At 39.5% G+C, this 21,654-nt stretch overlaps 1 protein-coding gene across 1 annotated transcript in view; it reads right to left on the reverse strand.

Moving 5' to 3' along the window:
* Positions 1-3,780: 3,780 nt before the first annotated feature.
* Positions 3,781-21,654, reverse strand: part of LOC145986658 (uncharacterized) — a 91,770-nt gene continuing 73,896 nt past the window's right edge. The window contains exon 8 of the mRNA XM_083120937.1: positions 3,781-5,417. The gene's annotated coding sequence lies outside the window, so the exon portion shown is untranslated. The remainder of the gene's footprint in view (positions 5,418-21,654) is intronic.

A 21,654-nucleotide genomic window follows, 5' to 3' on the forward strand; every position in this document is an offset into this window, starting at 1 on the left:
CTTCATCATGTTTCAGAGATCAAAAACATAGGAAAAAGGGATCAAGATGGGAAAAAATTAACGAAATATGTTGTTTTATGTAAAGTAAATTAATTAGCAACTATGTAAAATATGTAATATCCCGGCAAATATGTAAAAATATGTAACATAAAACTTATGCAAAATCATGTCAGTTATATAATTCGTTGACATTTTCCTGCTCAAGGTATGTATCTAAAAAGGAATAGAATATGTAATTACATAAAAAATCAGAGCTCTAGTTATGACTTAAGCTACGATTTTGATACGTCCCAGCATAGCCTAACCTATGTTCATGCTCATTATGTTTTCACTCAGTGTTTATAGCCTGGTATTACCCGTATAATGTGTGGCGATCATTAACGGAAATGTTTACAATTATGCATCCTGCGTAAGGCTATGCTTCATCAAAGAATTGTTATATTGGTTTGCCACTAGATGGCTTTGGTTATGCAAGGGGCGTGGCTATGAAGTAACGAAAGATCACATGAGAGCGAACCTCTGTAAGGAAATCACTTCCTATTGAATAGCCGAGGGTATCGCACTTTAAGTTGAGTTTCTCCTTCGTAAGTGTCAAAAAGGACGAGTTAGAATGGAACAATGACAGAGAGAGTTATGTTAAAGTAGTGGTTTAGTATTTTAAGTTCTTTTTTTGTAGATAAGTTGGGTAATTTTTGTTAAATCACACCATAATTTGTTCTGTTTTAAGACAGGTCCTCTGCCAAAATATACTTAAAAAATGGGCCTTAGGTTAAAATAAAGGGAAATACTTTAGTATAAATAAAACAAATTGGAAGTTGTTGGGATATTGAATTCATAGAACGGTATCATTTGGTTTCTGATTTTGTTTATGGAATTGCTCAGTTACTGATGGTCATTTGGGGTTCATACTCTTCATTCACACTGTACATATTGTCTAAAGCTCGTAAGGCAAACGTCTCATTAATGTGTGGCATGTGTTAGGAAGGAAGCAGGAACAAGGAAGTGTAAGCGTCAGCATGAGCTGGAATGCGGAGCGGAGCGGTGCTAGTGTAAGATATGGTAAGGTTGTTGACGTAGAGAGGGGAATGATCGGGAGTTTTGGAGGAAAAGGAAGAACGAGAGATGAGTTGAATTAGAGCCGGCAACGAAATAGCATCGATTCAGGAGAAGGTCCTCGCTCATTCCAAGTAAATTATACCAACCTAGCATCTAAATGTGAATCTGTCTGTTGTACAGTGGGATCCACTAGTATTACCGTGCAAATTGTCCATCACCATGTTCGTGCACTTTGTTTGACCCAATAAGAGCTTCAAGAATTAAAATAAAACTCAAAACAAGCTGTTGACAGCTTTTGTACCAGCGTACATAAAAATCCATCGCTTAAAAATGCATACGGTGTAAGAGAATAATTAATGAAAATAGTCATGGACAATTTGCAGGGTAATACTAGTGGATCCCACTGTACCAGTTATTTAGAAATGTGGGAATAAATGGGTATTTTATAATTCGACTACGTGAATTCGTAGCCGTTTGTCCGTACCTTTTGCCAAGGATGAACAACAGCCTATTTCATCCCCTATGAGTCGACATTAATTACCTCTCGCAGCCCTTTCTTATTTCTAGAAAACGAATGTAACGCTTACCTTTTTTGGCAAAACCTACAATTTCAAGGCTTAAATCTTACGTTACTAGTTTTCCACTGACTTAATTAAGTTAAATTTCCCTGTTGAAGGGATCAGTGAGGTCGGCAAATACTGCTCGACATGGAAAGAAATACTCATATGATGCACTTTCACGTTATTTACAAACTATATTAAAAAAAAATGCATCAAACTGTAAACTTGATTCTTTTCAAAACAAACAAAAACACACTTTAGTGCATCAATCGATGAATACATCAAATAGATTTGATGCACTTAGTCTTCCGTGGGTGTGTGGTAGGGGGATCAAAGGTAACAAGCCTTGACATCACATTAGAGTTGAGAAAACTTGCTCATTTGATTCGTAACTGACGTTTACATGCCAGATTAATTGAAGGTAGTCTCCCTACCAGGAAAGTTAAGAAATTCCGAGAACCAAATCGAAGGATGTCAGAATCGTATGCTGAAGTTTTCCACGGAACAAACGGTGGCAGAAGATTGACTGTCACGGGGAAAATCAAAACGTTTCGACCCTTCGCGAATTATAAATAAATCAAGAACTGCATTAGCATTTTAATTGCAAGATATATCTTGAAATTCTCATTTCGCGGATTGCTAAGTACACATCCTGCGAAATAGGTGATTTTCCCCAACTGTCGAAGTTCATAAACTAGTTAAGTGAGATATTTAAGACTTCGGAACTCAGGATATTAGCATCCGTAGCAAGAGAAGAAAAATGAGATAAACGTTGATGAGACGAAAGTAGTTATGCATCTTAAAATCCAAGTAAAATTATGATGAAATGTTAAAAGGAGAGTTGGGGAGGGAATAGATTTCTGCAATTAAATGTTTGATTACTTAGAAAATAATGAGAAATCAACAGCAAGATATTGCCGACCCTTAGGAGCAAGTATGGAAATGAATCCCGTTTATTTTCGGAGTTATTTCCTAAACAGGGGAGCGAGACCAGAAAAAAGGTTATGGTAAGGTTTTGATAAAGTCAGAAATTTTCATTTACTGTGCGTGCGTGCGTGCGTATTATTATTTTAGCCACTCGCAATTTCTAACTTATGTTTGTGAGCTTCCAAGATGGCGTAGTTGTAACGTCGTTGCCTTGTAATCAAGGAGTCCAGGATTTGATATCGATGGAGGCACATGGTGATTCAGATCCCGCTTTAAACTGTAGGTCCAGTCCGATCTGTGCATAACGTGGATTTAAAATAAAAATCACAAATTCTACATACTATGTACGCTCCCTAGAATTTTTGTTTTTGTATTTATAGAATGAAAATTGTTATATTTAAAAAAGTTTTGACACTTATAATGCAAGAAAATGATGAAGTAATCACTTTTAAAATACACAATCGTTCGAAAATTGCCCGTTTGTTCGGGACCCCGAAAATTCGCAAATCGTTTCCCAAAATTGGAATGGAAATTCAATGGAAATATATATAGAAATTAGTTTATTGTTCTAAAAGAAATCCTGATCTTTTCCATTCAATTCAAGTTCATAACAAAGTAATTGTTGAAATTTTGAATCTAGAATAATTTCGATTATTTGTGAGAATACAATGCTACTTTGATTTTGTGATTTACAATAACGGGTTATCCAGGAACGACGCTAGTTGATATTATTCTTAACATGAAAACTTAAAAATATTTCAGTGTGTTACATGCACCCTCAGTGATTCATAAGAGAAAAAAATGTGGTAATTTCTCCCATACTTGTAGGGCAAAATCAGATTAGTTCTGAGGAAGTGGAAGCGCAAAACGCTATTCACTTTATACACGTAGATTGTTTAATGCAAAATCTGTCAGTCTCTTGGATTGGTTCGAATCCTAGATAGATATGAACATTTAGTTGTGTTTGTTACTTCATCAGTTTCACCATTCATCTTCATCGTCGCTATTAACCTAAATAGGTAGGAAAGCAATGTAAGTTAGTAAAAATACAAACACACAATATGGAAGTGATTCTAAATACCTGTGCATTATTTTTATCTTCAGTGTGATATGAGATGTTTACTTACTTCTTACTTACTTCATTTCACTGTTACGTACAAACTATGATCATCTGCATATTAATAATATATAAAATTCAATGGAAATATATATAGAAATTAGTAAATAAAAGGTAGAATTGTGTGCTAAAATTAGTTTATTGTTCTAAAAGAAATCCTGATCTTTTCCATTCAATTCAAGTTCATAACAAAGTGATTCTTGAAATTATGAATCTAGAATAATTTCGATTATTTGTGAGAATATAATGCTACTTTGATTTTGTGATTTACAATAACGGGTTATCCAGGAACGACGCTAGTTGATATTATTCTTAACATGAAAACCTAAAAATATTTCAGTGTGTTACATGAACTGATGGGATAAGTGGTTACTAACATAAGTGCAGATAAACTGTATTTTGTCAGACATAAAGAAAGCCGTAGGCACTACCTTACACAAAGTTGTTCTGTCATAAATTCATGCATGAAATTCACTCTTGCCTCTCATCTTAAGATCTGAAATTTTATATTCAGCACTTTATACTTGTGACTAGCTTGTATGTAATATTATGGGCATTTCTGAATACAAGGTAAGAGAAAAGGCATATGTATAACAGTTCTCTTTTTAAAAAAATGTTTTTTTTTTCTTATCTGTGGATCGCATATATGTATAAAAGTGTATAATGTTCTGAAAGCCTACAGAAAAATATAGCGAAGGGGGGTAAAAACATAAGAAGGTTACATAATTTTTTGTAAAAAAAGACGGGAGTGTAACCCAAACCTTGGAACCTTTAGACATCCAGGGACGATTTTCCTCCACAAAACTGTTCTCTCGCTCCCTGCCTTCTCGAATTCTTCCCTGAATCCAACTTCTTTTTCGTTTTTCTTTGATGCAAATATATCTTCGTTTTTGCATTAGGAAGCATTGTCGTGATGTTTGTGTGATAAACTGAGAGTGGCTGATTCAAGTCTTCTACATTATAGACAGTTAAAGTTTTTAGAATTTCAGAAGTTGAATTGCGATTGCTTGTCGGCTTATCTTCAAAGCGAAGATGAGCAGAGCTAAGCCAAGGAAGTATTCGAAAAAGCAAAGGAGAGAAGACGTCGAACTTTCAACATTATCCATATACATATATACTATACAAATAATATATACATACATATTACTTACAACTCCAATACACGACAAAGCCCTTTTAAGAGATTCCTGTTCCTGCACCAAAAACATGGTTGATTCCAATGATGTCAAACTTCTTCCTGCACAAGTGTAACCGTTCTTTCTACACCAAGAGTTCAAATTTTAAAATAGGGAACAGAATTCTGGTTGGTTACACCCAAGCAAAGAATACAAAACAAAACCCAAAACATAAATCTACATAAAGTCACAAAAAATACACTTTAAAAATATAACTGCTGCTGTAAGAAAAAAGTGACCTAAAATATTTGTCTGTATGTGCGAGTGTGCTTGTATAAACTTTGTCATTTTCTCCAACTGTTGCCAAGATTTGCCCATAAGATGGAAACTATTAGTTGTAAATAATTTTTGAGTGCTGTGTTGTCAATTTGCTTGGGCTTAAGTGTGTTTCCTTACTTTCAACAATGCTTATATGAATACAATCTTACGTTGTGCGAATAGGCTTTCTCGTGTGTCTGGAGTTATTTTATCGTATGACTTATTTTTGAGTGGTGTTTGCATGGCTGATTTTACTATGAAGTAGTGTAATGAGGATGATGATTCTGCTGACAGTGCTTCCAAGGATTGGGTTACTTCATGGATCTGTAAGTGAAGAAAAAAATATTTAATGTCAGACATTAATATATTAGCGTAATTGTGGTTCTTAATTAGCTTTGATAAGGCTAAACGGTTTGCAAGTATTTTAATAAATATTTTCCACACAGAAGGTATACATCTAATGCTAATTTTTAAAAAGAAAAATCGTAATAAACGCCTTTTGATTATTTGACTCTTATTGTTAAGAACTTGAAAAAATGGTTTCTCACAGAGATATGCTTATTCGTATTAAATTAGTTAATTATCTGGTTTAATATCTTCCCTGGTTTATAATTTCAGTGGTATCTCTAATGTCTTGCTCTTTTAGAATTTCATTTCTTCCCTTTTGACTAACACTTTTCTTTTCAATACAAATAGAAAACATAAAAGTTTTATGTAGCAACGTTTCAGCCTTAGTTACTAAGCTTTCATACAATGATATGTTGACGCAAGCTAACAATGTCTAAGTTATCATAATTACCTTAACAAAGCTTTTTATAATAACTGTTAAACTGACAAATTCAAATAGAACCTTCATATTATGCAATGCACGAGAACTATATATTTTAATACGTTTATTATAATATATTAAAATTAAAATTCACCAATTTAACCGTTATTATAGAAATTTTGTTAAAGTGAGTGTAACAACTTAAGTACGAATTATTAACTTATGTGAAAACATATAATTGTAAAATCATTTAAACCAATGAGTGTTTCGCATGTAAAGCTCAAATACAGAAGAGCTGTATAAGTATTTTATGCTCTCTTATTATATTGAAATAAAAGTGTTAGCGATACTAACATGGAAGTACTTCTCTTTCTAAGATTTCTTTCCTTCTCATTTTAATGACTTTTTTTTACTTTAGTTCTCTTCGTCTTCTATAAGGGCCCTTCTTTCGTTTCTTTTTCTTCCTTTTTAGTACCCCATCTTTCCCAAAGTTCTCCTTTCTACTTTATCATTTTCCCGTCTGATCTATTCTCCATTCGTTGTATGAAAGATGTTAATGTAAACAACACCACGTGACTTCTGAGAAATTGTTCCGTTAGTTCCAGTGTTGATTTGCGCATGAACATACTGGTCGTAACTGTACAGCCCCTATAACTTCAATATAGCAGCTACGTTCAGTGTTATGGCTTTATCACATGCACAAGATTTCTGCGCAGCTGCCATTCGAACAACCAATAGGATCTCTCACAACAGGCACGTGCATTTGTGTACGTTGATTTCATTCTTACAGCGAACAGAGAATATAGTTATTTCAATTATTTTAGTGCCAATTTGCTTTTCTTTTGCCTCGCTATTGAAAGTGCTAGGAAAGCAATAAGAATGCAGGAAGGGGAGATTTGTAGCTCGCTTTAGATCCCAAATCGTACACTTGCTATCGCTTTCAATTAAGAACGTGTAAATAAAAAAGCAAGCTGCATTGAAGACGAAACAATGGAGCATCTACACTTTTGCTCGGCCGGTTGGTGGAAGGGAAAAAAACAAGCAAGACAAAAAAAAGCGGTCCTTCACCGCGTTTCCATTGTTTTCCCCGCCGCTCCGTTTTACAGCACAGCGGACGCGTTACCGCCTGCCGTTACTTTCGCACTTGCCTCTGTTGCCTCGGTTGCCAGGTAACGTGTCTCGCGCCAGCGCAGCGGGGGTCGTGCGAATGACGAGCAATTTGCACGGTGGCGGCGCCACTGGGCAGAGCACCCCGCCGACCTGTCATCCGCAGCCTCCGCTACGCTTACTGTTAGGCTTATCGCGTCCACCGAGGCCTCTCTCTCCCTCCGGCAATTTTCGCCCGGGCCGCGTGGTGGGGAGATTGTATAACGTCGCGACGAGCATGGAAAAGAAGACGCAGCCATCTGCAGTGGACGCTTGAAGTGGATTGTTATCCGCCACACCTCCTACTATTACCACACGGAACGAGGAGGGAATAAAGAAGGAATGGCAGAAATGGAGTGGACGAACCGGAGGGAGAGTGAAAAAAAAGAAGGGAAGAGGAGGACTTGATGAGAATTGAGGAAGGAAGAAAAATTGGAAAAGCCAATATCGGACCAAAGGGGAATTCGTCTGGAAGGGATTAGCCGCATCAGCTGACGTATTGCTTTCGTCATACAGTGGCCCTGATCTCGGTTCTTTTCTCTTTCTCTCTCTCTCTCTCTCTCTCTCTCTCTCTCTCTTGCTATGGCTGAAGGACAATGCAATCAATTCCATACTGCAAATTTGCTGTTGGTTTTTTTTTTCTTTATATTATGAATGCCCCGTCGCGATGTGTTGGTTGTGGCGGGAAAGTCGTTCGACAAAGTCGCCTTACGGTATGCAACCAAAATTTCGCTCGTGTACTGCGGGTTTGTGGAGTTGCAGGATACGTTGCCTCTTTCCTAAGCCTGAAATCTACCAAGCAAAGCCGCGTATAAAGGAAGAAAAGGGGAGGAAAGCCGTGCACGTTGCTGCAAACGGCTGGTAGCTGCACTCACTGCACTTCTCACGCGTTCATTGGTCGAGACTTGTTTTCGTTCCCTCGCTCCAGAGCTTCCCGGGACAGCTTGTTGGAACATTCAAAATGCGAGCTAGAGACAACTGGAAAATGACATTGAGATATACTATGTCATGTTATTCTTCTCACGCTGAAAGTGTAAGTGTACCATTAATTCGATTATGAGTTAGTAATCATTTTCGGAATCCGAAGTGTTTCTTATTGAGTAAAGAAACGTTTCCTTTTCACGTTTTGACTAATAGATCCAACGTTTTGGTATTTTTATGGAGCTTTTCTTTCGCATCTCTTCTCGAATTTTCTCTCCAAAACCACTTTTAAAATGCTCCGAAAATACTAAATGAGTACGTGTGTGATATTTTGGGTTTATATACCACAGTTAATCGCGACAGCAAGGATGAGACACTCATGTCCTGTCCAGGATTTTACTGTTTGATTGATTCACACTACATGATAGATAAGATAAGTGGTAACGTCGTGCTGCGCAATAAAGCATCTTTACAACAGTCTCATTCATGGCATAAATAACCCACAGTAATCTTGTCAATGTCCCACAGCTCTTACACACTAAGCTTCAACTTAACCACGATGGACAGATATAGCGATACAATTAGTCGGTTTTAAGACCTAGCGAAAATATGATTAATGTGTGTCTGTGAAAGTTAAGCAATTGAAAGAGTAACACTCAAATAATCTTATTGAACCTTCCATGTATTACTAAAGATGCAAATAAAATTGCAGGTCGAATAAGATAAAAGTTTGATTGTCAAAGTTGATTTGAAGTCCACTTCATGTTCAGATTGCCTAATCGGAACTGGACCTACAGTTTAAAGTGGGATCTGAAACACTGTACAATGTGCTTCTATCGGGTATCGAATCCGGGACACATTGATTACAAGTAGAGGCATGCATATTTCGTTTTTGACGAAAACACGAAAGGTGAAATATCACATTCTAATGTTAATTTTTCATGTTTCTGAAAGATTTGAGGTGCATTTTCCTACCCTGTTTTGTCACGAAATGATGCGAAATGAACTGCAAAATAGACTCTTAAACACGAAATTTACCGTTTATGTACCGACGCAACAATTTCTGAAGTCTGAAGTATCCTGTGAGTTATGCAATTCACGGAAAATTGATTAATTCTGCTGTAAATATTTGAGAAGCAAAAATGGACCCCTTTATACAGGAATAAATTTAATATTCTGGTAATGATTTAATGTGCTATTAGAATGGATATGTTTATTTTGTGTAATAGTGCAGTTTTTAAATCAAATTTGGGATTATATTAAATTTTTTTTAAAACCAAAATGTCATTATATGGCGCTTTTTCACCGCTACAACAGCGAAATTTCATTTTATTTACCGCTTTTGAACCCGAAATTGACTATGTTTTTGTACCGAAATTTTACTTTTTTATTTACCAAAAATATGTGCCTCTAATTATAAGACGATAGTTTCATTATTACGTCACCGGGTTGGCCCTGATAACAACATTATTTATCTCGATTTGCTGTATTTGAAACTGACACATGTTCGAGAAATGTAGGCAGGTAGGTATTTATTAAGTGAATGCAAACTGACTCACGTGAAAGGATACTTACTACTTCTCAACATAGTGTCAACTCTGGTTTAGGCATATATCGCAACCCTTCTCAAGGTTCATGATGCCTGTGCCATAGAAATCGGGGTCCTGTTGTAGAAGCCAAGCCTTTACTACAAGCTGCACTTCATAATATCAATAAGTTAAATTCTAGATATCATACCTCGCTTCGAGGAATTTACATCTCTTTGGTTCTCTTTCGGAAGACTCCGGTTTCACTCCGCATGAGGATGTGCAGTTCGAACTAAGGCCTTTTCCTCGACAATAGGACATCCGTTTCTGTGAGACAGGCATCATGAACTTCGTGAAGCACTGGGATACATGCTTCAACTGAAGGGGAAACTATGCTGAGAAGCAGAGGACGGTGTATTCTCTCATGTGAGTCAGTTCATATTCCCCTAATAAACACCTATTGGAATCTACAGGCTTTGTATTCCTTTTTTACGATCACTCTTGGTAAAAGAAAAATAAGTTTTGTTGTTTAAATGATTCAATAAATTCATGGCGATTTCATAGATTTATCCTCATTCTTGGCATCGTTCATTGATTACTGTTCGACTACGCAAGACATGACTAGTTCTAGTGGAAGACTCCACAAACACGAAAGGTACAAATATGCATCTTACAACGTTGTGGATTTCAGAGCAGTATTGTGCTAGTGTGAATTCCATTCCTTATTATTACTCGATTTTTGTGTTTGTGATGGCTGTTGCAACTAGTAACAAACCCTCTCCGAGTAGAAGAGAGACAATCTTTACGTTCAACTTGCATTTTGTATTTTGACTCGTTCACTTTGCACATGCGCAACTAACGCAGACGGACAGTATTGGCAAATCAGGATCTGATTAGACTTCGACCTCATCTTGTTTAACATATTTCACAATGTCCATAAAGTGGCAGTATTTTAAAATAGAAAGTAATTTGGGCTATAATGAGATTTCTAATGCTGATTGCATTCTAGTTATTTGTTGATTTGGTTTGATTGGTTGGTTGATTGTTTTTGGCTTTGTTCTTGTTTCGTTGGTCGGCTTAATTAGTAAGGCTTATTTGTGCCATTTGAAGCTGCAACGATCCAGGCAGTAGGATCTGGAGTTTTGGGGTGCGTCGGCCATTTTGCATGCGGAAAATCCTCTTGTAAAAAATCCCTTAAAGGGATGTAAAGAGCTTCTCGAGAAGGGTTAAAACCAGGCTTGTTATGGTTCCAGGAATTCATAAATTCTAATGGGTTTTATTGGGGTCCGCTTCAAGACCGGAACCTTTTTTATCGCACTATTTAAATTCTGTCCAAGTTGCTTATTGTTTCATTGAAAAAAGGTTCCTGGACCGTATTTAAATTCATCCAGAAAGAAAGGTTGGTAAATTTCTCGTATCGGACAAACGGATTTCTTCAAACTTACAGGAGAAATTACTTACCGAATACAGTTTCTTTATACTTGTGGAAATTCGGGGAAGTGTTTTCTCGCATCGTTCATTGAATTTTGCCGGTAAATCATCTATTTTTCGATATAATTGTGTGACCGATGCACGAAAGCTCTTGCATCCATTTACTTCCAGGTGGATGTAGCCTGTGTGTGATGACGTAATCCCGGTCAGTGTTTCCAAACACGTGTTTTTGTAACTGAAGAAGGTACGTTTCCGCAAATGGTTTGTGGGGCTGTGTGTCAATGGTTCCTGGGGCTATGCGAGAATGGTGTGTGGGGCTTCGCATATTTTTTTCGAAACCAATTTTTAACTATTGTAACCTATACGTGACCCTACCTAACCTAACCTTACCGGAAATGGTTAGTGGAGCTATGTATCAATGGTTCGTGGGGCTATGCGTCAATGGTTTGTGGGGCTACGTAGGTATTTTTTGGTGCAGTGGGGTGGAAACACTGCATGTCGAGTACGGTAGTGAAACTGTGACCGCCATTTTGCGTGTTACCGAAGGCAAAAAGAAACTAAGAAAACTTACTCGATATGTCGCAAATAGAGCTTATTTCCGTGAAATAAGCGAAATGCCACCTTCAACAATGTTTCTCAATGCAGAATACGTAAGTACGAATATTCAAATTAAATGAAGTAGCAAATTTCAGCCATTTGTCCGATACGAGAAATTTACCAAAAGGTTCCTGGACCGTATTCAAATTGATCTAAAAAGAAAGGCTCCTGGACCGAATTGAAATATTTAACATAAAAAGTTTCTTTATGGTCCAGAACCCATTTACGCTTGATGAATTTCTCTCCTGGACCGGAATTGAATGTATTTAAAATTCCTGGACCTTTAATAACCCTGGTTAAAAGTGCTAGGTTGTAGAAATAACAGATTGGACCAAACGCGGTTTAACCGAGACAACGAGATGATGAGTCTGTGGAAACAAGGGAACAAGACACGTTCGTGGTCTTCGTTGAAGGTGCCATCGCAGCATTCGTCTACCGTGGCGGAGGAATACAACGGAAAGGATTGGTACGGCACGGGGATGGAATTCTGAATTACCTGAATACGGGTTAGGCAGGAGTATCGTTCATCCCCAGATGCTCGTTCTTCACCCCGATGGGGGTTCATACGCTCTTAACGGCAACGATGTGGCAACGCAGCGAGATCACACGCACACACGCACATAAATGTACGCACGCCCCGTTCCGGGCTAGGCCGCAGCTAATGCGGAACGGGCAAGGGACCTCTTTGAGCGGAGGTAATGGACCGAGTAATGCTGCTAATTAATTTCATGAGCCGACCATATTGAGATTGAAATGGGGATGGGGGGTCATCCTCTTGTTTTCGTATTGGCTTAGCGTCGGAGTAGGGCGAACTGCCGAGACCCTCGCTCTTCGCTCCTGCTGTTTTATTCCTTCCTCTTTTTTTTCACCCTCGCGACCCTTCAACAACCCTGTTCGTCCAACTGGAAGTTGGGCTATAACAGAAGGGTTGGTCTGTTGTGCAACAGTCAGAAAATCACTGTAACGCGAGCGGTACTCCCGCCAGGGAATTTTCTATGGGTGTGCGGGATCCCGAAAAGTCGATACTGGGATCGGGAAAAACATCCCTGTCCGGATACCGATTTCGGGAAATGATTTCCCCACATTTCGGGATCCCTAACGGTCGGGAAATCCCAAATTATCGTGTTTGAAAGTGGTTATTTCTTTATGTCTTCTGCATTGTAAGCTGGATCCAACTTGGGAGAAGGGGCAGATTCGAACTTTTGACTTAATTTTTGGGGAGGGGGCGGTATCGAGAAGTTTTCCATCCATAAAAATCCCAGTCTGAGCACGTATGTTATTTGTGAGCATCACTTCATCGATTTCATCATATTATTACTCATCCTCATCTTCGCGATTAGCCAAAAGTGGCAGAAAGCAAAGCCAAATGAACCAAATCATTCTTTATGTGCGCAACTCAATTTCGCCGCTCACCGTGCAAGTGTATAAACCCGAACAAGATGCCACCGGGCGAAAATGAGCGACATCCAAGAGACGATCAAAACATTTGCCTTTGAGCCCAGATTGGGCCTGAAAACAATCACTCCGGGATCTTTTCAAAAACCGAAGCAGGTTCGCCCCCGGAGCTATACAGAGGATATTTCTTCGCTAATCAACTATCTTCGCTCGGGAGCGGAACAATCTGCACAGATTGTGTTTTACGTTGCGGCACAAAGGAGAATTCTCTTTTCCTTCTGCAGGAGCTGTGTCTGATACGAATCGCTTGGTGGTAATTGGAAACTGAAGATTACGCCGCGGGGCGCTTTATGGGACTGACACTGCGATCGAAGAGGGGGGCGGGGGTAATTCAACCCCCACCAGCAAATTTCTTGAAAATGTTAGTCTTACGAAAGCGTACCCATTGTTGTCTTCAAGGAATAAATTAGCTCGCTTTTCTGCATCTTTGAATTGCCTGGACGAAAATGAAATCCGAATCAGCTTAGGAAATATTTCTTCCGTGCATGAACACTGTCAAAAATTGCGTTCCGAACTCCATGGTGGAGTGGTTATAGAGCAGTGCTTCTGAACCGCTGGTTCTTGGCGTCAATTATACCGGGCTGCGAGAGGTTAGTTTGAAGTTTGCAACTTGCAGCCCAAGCTGGTAACCACCTGGAAAGATGACCTATCCCTCGGGTTTGAGTTCGACTGCGATAACAGAAATGATTTCGCAACAATGCTGGTGAGCAATATACCCGTGTGGGGGAGGTTGGGGGATTGGCTTCCCGCCTCCAAATTTGAAGGTTGATGGACGGTCTCCACGGTCTATTTAGTTTGCGCAGCAATTTTCATTAACAAATATACTCAAGTGGAAGTATCTGATTAATTTGAATTTTTTGGTGTCCGAAATGGAACATGCCAATGAAACTCAGGACCATATTGATTTAATGAGATTATCATGCATAATAGGGAAGCTAATTACGCATAGAATTGTTGGGATCGGCTTTTATAAAACGAAGTTACCGGGCCGCAGGTTCATGAAGATTGAGAACCACTGTATAGATAAAAGATAGAGCGAACACAAGCAAAAGGACCTTCGGCCAAAAGTCTTTGCGCATCTTCCCCTCAATTCGTTCAACTCGAGGCCATAAGGAAGCCTGCCCCCTCTGCCCCTCCCCTCCACGCGCAAACGACTGCACGATGCACAAGTCCCACGGTTCTGCGCAGGTTATTTTGCCTATGGCCCTACTAGGCCTATGTATATCACAGCGCGCTAATCCGTTAGGGATCCCGGGTTCGAATCCCGATCTGGACATGGGTGTTCTGAATGAGTGTTCCTTCATCAATTTCATCATTCATCCTCATCTTCGCGATTAGCCAAAAGTGGAAGAAGAGTGAAGTAAAATAAACCCAACTAATCAATAAACTCACACTTTATGTACTCTGGTAGTCAAAGACAGGCCTCAATATTTTTTTTTGTTATTTTGTACAGTTTCAGCGTTTGGTCTTCTGCAAACAACAGCTTATGGAAATTAATTAAGATACCAGGTAAATAATTAATTATAAGTCGAAAATTTGCTTGAGGCTGTTATTAAGTATGTCTTGGAACACGTCGACCGGTTTCATTCATGGCTTACTGTCATGAAAATTTCTGCTTAAAATGTCTAAATCTCAAGGCAGGCACTGTGGTCACCGAATTGGTGACGCTTTCATTTCAACCCCTTGCTTAAACCACGTTTCTTGCTACAAGGTGTTAATTTCCAAATTATGGTTGAGGTGGTTCAATTTTTTTTCCCCCAAGGACATATGTTCACAGCAAATCATACTATTCCACAATTAAGCACTTGTATCGGTGCTAAAGATGTTTCCTCTCCACTTGTTTCTTGGTCCAGCTTCATGGTGAGAATTATTCTATGTAAAGGGTGAACCATCTGGAAGTCATCCAAATATCAATCTCTCTTCCATGCAGTACGCCATGGATTGCATTTTGCAGACTAGCGAGGCTCTGGTGCCTGGAGAAGCATAATCCTCTGTGGGCCTTGTGTTGTGCTGTCCATAGTGTTTGTGATTGTCCATTCATTTATTTCATCCTATCACTATTCATCCTCGTATTCGTAATTGGTAGGGCCCGGAACTTTATGTCCTATAAAACTGTAAAATATGTATGTAATTATGTCATATAAATTGGAAAATATGTCATGAAAAATTACAAATATGTCAGAAGAATGCAGAAATATTCCCAGTAAAGCCAAAAATATGCACACCAGTACTCTCGAATTTCTCCCATACCCGATAGAGTAGAGTAGGGGCTGTAATGTACCTAATGTTATTTTTACTTTTTCTGATTTTTGTGAAAAGCGAAAAGGCAAAGAAATGAGAACGAAACTTCATGACTTCCCGTGCAACAATGCAAGAGAACATTTTTCCTCAATAATGTTTGCATGGCTATCAATTATCGGCGGGATGAAAAAAAGTGGGGTATTATTGTTCTGTGCTAAGAAAAGACGGCATCTTTCTTCCTACGTAATTTCCATATCCTGCCATCGACAATATGAACTATCCGTTGTGCTAAAGCTACGAAGAAAAAACTATGAAATAACCGATTATGTGCGAGGGAATTACGAAATTATACAGAAATATGTCTTATTTAGTGTTGCCCACGGGACGAGACGTGACAGGCTTTTAAAAATTCGAGACGAGACGAGATTGATCATGTGTCGAGACAAACGAATATTTTCGAGACGAGACAGCATTTCACAGCATTTCCACGAGACGAGACAGGCCAAAGTCTCGTCTCGTGGGCAACACTAGTCTTATTACAACAAAATTGAAGAAATATGTTATAAAAACGCAAAATTGGTGAAATATGTCAAAATGTGCTTTGTCAAGTTTGTCTATTTCGGCTGATTTTCATCAGATATGTAAAGATCTCACCCCAATATTAGATCCGAAGCCAAATGAAAAATATGTTATAACAAAGTCCCGGGCCCTAGTAATTAGCCAATAGTGGTAGAAAAGTGAAGTAAAATAAATTAATTCAATAAAAAAATATTTTCGTAGTTTCGAAGGATGTTTAATGAACTTGCGAGTAGAATGTGCAGTTGAGAACATAATTTTGGTATGTTAAACCACCACTGAATGATTTGGGATTTTTTTTAAAGTTGCCTGGAAAACCTTGAATTTGTCTTGCCAAAACGAAAGAATTGCAAGAGTTGCTCTTTAAAGTCCACTTTCTGTACAGAAACGCTAATCGGGACTGGACCTACAGTTTACAGTGGGATGCGAACCACTGTGCAATGCGCCTCCAGCGGGTATCGAACCCTGGACCCCTTGATTAGAATGCCATTTTGCCAAGATGAGATGTAATCCTGGATTTTTTTTCTATGACACGATGGTAGACTTAGAGAGGTAAGACTCTAGTTTACGTCCTTTTCCTAAGGAATACGTGTCATATATCGTTGGAAAGGTTATTTTATAAGGAATTCAACAAAGTAAATCCCAAGGCGAGGAAAAATTTCCTGGAGGAGAAAATCGAGAGAAACCGATGTTGTCCGGATATGCGTGATTGAACATACTGAGGACATTTTTCGATGATGAAGCACATATTTAGGGGTGAAATGAGTGCTAATGGAACCTAACCTAACAGGCCTAACCTAACCTCGTAGGCATACCTCGTTCCCGTGAATGGTTAGTGACAGAAAGTGTAAAAAGTAAAACTTACTTACCCTACGGATGCCAGAGCGCCGGCTGTCTGCTAGCACGGTTTTGTAAACGGGCAAGAAGGAGTGGGCAAAAAAGGACGTAAACTAGAGTCTAGCCCTTAGAGAATAGGGGAGTTCTCTATTGTCCTATGCCTGAATAGAAAACCAACTTGAAACTAAGAAAAGCATAAAGACTGCTACTGATGAGACTATCGTGCTGTAAAATATAGTACCGAGTGTAGCCAAGTGGCAACACTGAATTTGCATACATAACCTCAGCCGCAGGCATCAACAAGCCCCAATCTTGCCCTCATACCTTTTTTCCCTCGTCATTCAATTCCCTTCCTTAGGTCGAAAAAAAAAAGAAGGCACGGGATCACGCACGCACACATGCACACAGCTCAATCTGCTGCGTTTGACAAATTAAATTCCATCAATGAAGTGATTAATGGTAAATCAAGGGTCGCCGCAGGGGGTGGTCGGCGAGAATTACAAGGGAGAGGAGAAAGGGTGGGGGGGTGTTTAAGGCTTTGGAAAGAGGGAAAGGGCTGAAGGGACTTTTTAACCATTCGCGGCAGAAATTCTTTTCGCGGTTTTTCCCTCTCCGTTTGATAAATGATCAGCCGAGGAGTTGAAAACTGAGATTTTTCGGAGTCCATTTCGAGTTAAATGTAGCGGAAAGCTGGTGCCAGCGATCGCTGGGCGTTTGACGTATGGTGCCTTCTGAGCAGGGAGACTTTTTTTAAAAAGAAAGAGAGGAGATTCCTTTCGACTATTTTTTGGCCGCCAGTTGTAAGCTGTCAGCCATCATTGAGCAGTATGTCGTCCGATTCTAGCCCCCCCCCCCCCCCCAAGATAAAGGGGTCGGAAAATTTGTAAAAAAACGGATGCAAGAAGAGGATTGCCGGAAATTGCAAGTATTGTGCTCTCTGCGAATTGGCAACAATGGTTTATTCATTGGATAATTTTCGTCAGCGAGAAATCTGTAAAGGCTCGGGCCAGGGAAAATGCTCTGAGGCGGTTGGCGTCATGCAATTTTAAGTCTTTTCATCAAGCTACCCAAGTGATTCTTCGCTGTTCGGAGCCACCTCGGTGGCTGGTCGCGTTGAGTGGTCCACTCACCAAGGTTCCGGGTTCTAATCCTACCCTGGACATGGTTGTCTCTCTCTTGAGAGTGCCTCCATGAATTTCAGCTAAGCGTCGTTCATCTTCCTCGGTCATGGGAACCTACAGCAACGACTGGAGGTTCGTCGTTCTGACCACACGTCACCCCGTAACTGGTTGGATGGTCTCTCACTTCTGGTGGGAGTGAGGCCGGTATTCAGTAGGTAGGTACAGGCCCTCACGGGCTGTTGAGTCTCGGGTTATCATCATCATCATCATCATTCATCCTCTTCGTCACGAATAGCCTCCAGGGGAAGAAAGAGGAATGAATGCAAATACGTAAGAAGTTGTCGAGTCAGTCTGAATGCTCCTTTAAGAGTTAAAACTTGTATTCTGAGTTCTAACTCTACGCTAATTAAACTAAATTATACTGATTTTTGAGATAGACAGAGTAGAAAACAATTTTTCGCACAACTGTGTTGCTACGAAAGTTATCAGGACCATCAGAATAAGGAGTGGCAGAAAATCCGAATAACGGATATCCTGATTTAAAATTATCTGATATCCGGATAGTAGCTACGGATAATCGGGGTATCAGACTAATAAGGTTATTCCTGATACCCAAGTATTCAGATAATACGTGTATTCAGATCGCATTTTACTTTTTCAAGTTCAGTAAGTTATTCTGGTAAGGTTGGTGTCTGAAATCAAGAAAATAAATACCAAATTGAGAATGTTATATTCTAAACTGTGTCTCTTTTACGTTTTCTTGTTACGGCGGAAAACTTTATGCAAAAATAACATTTAAAAAATATGCGGATGAACACACCCGTAAAACGGATAAACAGACAGATTGGATGAAGAATTTGTGGAGAATCCATGCAGGTAGAAATACGAACATGACAAATAAAAGAATATGCGGAAGATCAGTAGAACGTATTAATGATAAGACTGTACGGATAATGCGCACATTCGGGTATTTCGGATATGCGGACATTTCGGATAATCCGAATAACCGAATATAGGATAATCCTAATAACTGGATATCAAAATATCCGATATCCGGATATTGAAACCCGGGTAGAAAATTGTTCGATATCCGGGTAAAATTTTATCCGCATTTGACCATCCGTACTTCAGAGCGCTCTTCGATGGTTACCCAAAGTCAAACTTAATTGGAAGATATACATCGTTTAATTCGCCTCGACTTTTGGTAAGTTTACACAGACGCGCAAAGGTGTCACAACATTCATTACAAATTTGGATGATTTAAGCAGGATTGAGTTAAGTGAAGGCTTTCGATTGGTGGGGCGTCGTTATCAGAACGTTGATCTCACATTTGACCATCCACCGAAGCAGAGGGCAACTGCAAACACATGACCCTTCTTTTCTAGAATACGCCAGCAGTCAAATGGAGATGCGCGATCTCAGCTGCCAGAAACCGAGGTTCTTTCTCTCCAGTGTCGACCTTTCGACTCCCCTCGTGCATACAGAACCCGTGAAGTGGAAGACGTAGAGAGAGAGAGAGAGAGAGAGAGAAAGAAAAAATCACGTGCAACATTGAAACGGGTGAAAAGGGGACCGCAATGTTTGCTTATAGAAGGCTCGGAGCCCACCCAGCAACTGGAGCGTCCCGAGTTACAAATCACACGCTCATTTGAATACAGACCCCCATTTGTCGGCCCGGTGACTTTGCCTCCGACACGAGGTGTCTGCGAGTGTGTGTGTGTGTGTGTGTGTACAGGAGCAAGCGGAGTGGGGCCAAAGGCGTAACCGTCCAGGTTGGGGGAGAGGGCTGGAGGTGGGGGGAGAAGGTGTCGGGGCGTACCGGAGGGCGACATGTTTATCCACTACCTCCATCCGAATACATAACCCTTTGGGTCCTCTCATCTTTCATCTTTAGAATCTTGCTAGTCAGAGGAAAGAATGGTTCGTATGTTGTGTAGCAGATTGAACCATATTACTGTTCCGTTTATGCCTTTTAGGGTGGTGTGAAACTCTCGTACCGCTTTTCTGACACTTTAGGTTTATCGCGACGATGAGGAGCAATGATGATTACATGCAATGGATGAAGGAACATGTCAAGAATCATCACTCCATGCAGTTCACCACCTAGGCGACTATCACGTGGTCTTCTCTGGTATTTAATAGCATAGTTAACCGTACAGTTTGATATAATTTGCCTTAATTTTTGTTGCTACATCGATGATGATCCTTATCTGATCATCATTATCAATATTCCTCATTCAGTTACGTCCTTGATCTATTTCTTGTTCCATTTCTTCTCATATATAAATTTTCCAAACTCCAGTCTTTCAAGTCACCCATTGTTTTAATCCTTCTGTTCCTTCCAAAAGTCTTCTTCGGGAAGCTCTTAATGTTGCTACGTCTTCTTTTCTGCTTGCTCACCAAATCTTCAATGATTGTTAATTGCAATAAAATAAATATGTGAAGACTTACATGTGTTTTATTTATGTCTACGATACATAAGTCTTCATATAGTTGCAGTATTAGAACAAGAAATTGATGGAGTGAGATTTGCTTGAATGATTTCAATTCGAAAAATCGTTGTTTCCCGATCGCGGTTTTTTTCCATGTGAAGGCATCGATTCTACTTGCATCTGTTTCCTTCTCTTCCCTTCAAAGCTCAACTAGATCCACTCCCTCGACAATGACTTCTCTCTAGCTCGACTAACCATGTTCCAAATGAGTGCAGTAATCCACCCAAAACACTGAAGTTTTCGCGCACAATTAGGAAAGACGAATTGCAATAAAGACTGCATGTTCTAGATTTAGCATGCGACAAAGCCAGAGACGGTGACAGGGGCAAGCGCCCACCCAAAAATTCCTGTGCCCACCCGATTGCCCACCCAATCAAATTTACTAAGTAGAATGTTGTAATAAATTAGTGTATTCTGGTGTTCATTACATGTATATTTTGCTAATGAATATTATCTATACTAGAAATGTTCACATATCATCATCCCATAAAAAGCTGATTTAACTTTATCATTAGAAAGCAAAAGGAATTACTAGACATCTTGAAACAAGAAAACTGTGACCAATTGAATACTTCTATGATTAGAGAAGCTAGTGGGCTTGGAGGCGCAAAATTATGCACGGTATGGTCAAGTTGAGATCAGGATTAAGGGTCAGCTTGAGGGCTGCAGCTCAGGCCTTCACTGGGGAAAAAACTGCTTTGAAAAGTACCACATAAAGAAAACATTAGGTACTTCGGATGTGGTGAAAAATGTAGCTTGGCGAAAAGCTAATACTAGAAGTTCAGCCGAAAAAGTAAACAGAATCTGTAGATGCAGATGAAGTAAAGAAAAAAAGGTATGTCACGAAGTATCCATAAGAAAATTTTGCTTATTTGTTTTTAGGTCGAATTTTATGCTCAGATAGGCTAATCGGGACTAAACCTAGTTTAAAGTGGAGTCCGAACGAGTGTGCATTGTGCTTCCACCGGGGGGCAGTAGAAACCAGAACCTCTTCATTATAAGGCGACAACGTTATGCCATTGGAAGTCACTTTTCTGCTAATTTTCGCTGATGGCGACAATGAGGTTCGATGGTGATTAGATGAAAGTGACGAAGGGGGAAAACAAATACACGCAGACATTGAAAATACAATCCCCTACAAATTATTATTTTGACTGTGGTTCCAGGCGCCAGAGACTCGTTCGCCTGCAAGATTAAAGTTTCCAGGGTATACTGCACAGGATAGAGGTTGACATTTGAGCGCTTTCGAAATGGTCACGCCATACAAAAAAAAAAAAAAAAAAAAAAAAGAGATGAATTAACGGGTATAGTGATCAATTTCGATTAATTCCTTGTGTCCAAAATCACATTCTACAAAATGTAAGCTATTTGTTACCTCAGTGCATGTGTTTATTTATCTAACCATACGTGCATCACTTCTCCCGCATGAGTAACGAAGACTTACTTCAG

This window comes from Lepisma saccharinum, chromosome 4, assembly GCF_977018435.1.
Source record: "Lepisma saccharinum chromosome 4, izLepSacc3.1, whole genome shotgun sequence".
NCBI classification, from domain to species: Eukaryota; Metazoa; Arthropoda; class Insecta; order Zygentoma; family Lepismatidae; genus Lepisma; species Lepisma saccharinum.